We start from the raw sequence: 663 nt of genomic DNA on the forward strand, positions 1-663 counted from the left end.
TTCTTGTAAGTTAGCATATAAAAATATCCAAATTTTCAAGACTTCAACCAATATTTGACATAGTAAAATTCACTTAGAAAAATATAACAAGAACCAACTCTTCTCTAAAATTAAAGCATAATCATAATCAATACTAATATTGCCTAATAACACTAAATATTTAAATCAATACAAATAACACAATATTATGCATTAGTCTAAAGTCATGCATTTTAAATATAAAACATTAATTTATAGTCTTATATATAATGACTAATAACATAAAATATTAAGGTTTACAATACTTAAATTCCATATAATAATAGCCATCATCCATCACTAATAATACAAAATATTTATTGTGTATGGTGACCGGGCTACCAGGCCAATTTCGGGCGACTCGAGCTATGGCCCGGACCCGACCCGAAATAATGACCGGGTCTATTTTTAATACTCTTACCCGATCTTAGACCCGATGAAATCACACCAAATTAACCCCTAAAATGTTCGGAACCAAGCCAAATCTTCAGACTGGGCCGGACCATGCTCACCCGTACCAATAACCAAGTGTCAACGTCAGTTTGAAATAGAACACCATTTTAATTATTTAAGTTTTCTCTCTAAATGGACAATGGGTCCACTACATGGAGAAACATAAGGATATTAGATGATGTGGTTGATCAA

This window comes from Arachis duranensis, chromosome 1 (assembly GCF_000817695.3).
Source record: "Arachis duranensis cultivar V14167 chromosome 1, aradu.V14167.gnm2.J7QH, whole genome shotgun sequence".
Lineage (NCBI taxonomy): Eukaryota > Viridiplantae > Streptophyta > Magnoliopsida > Fabales > Fabaceae > Arachis > Arachis duranensis.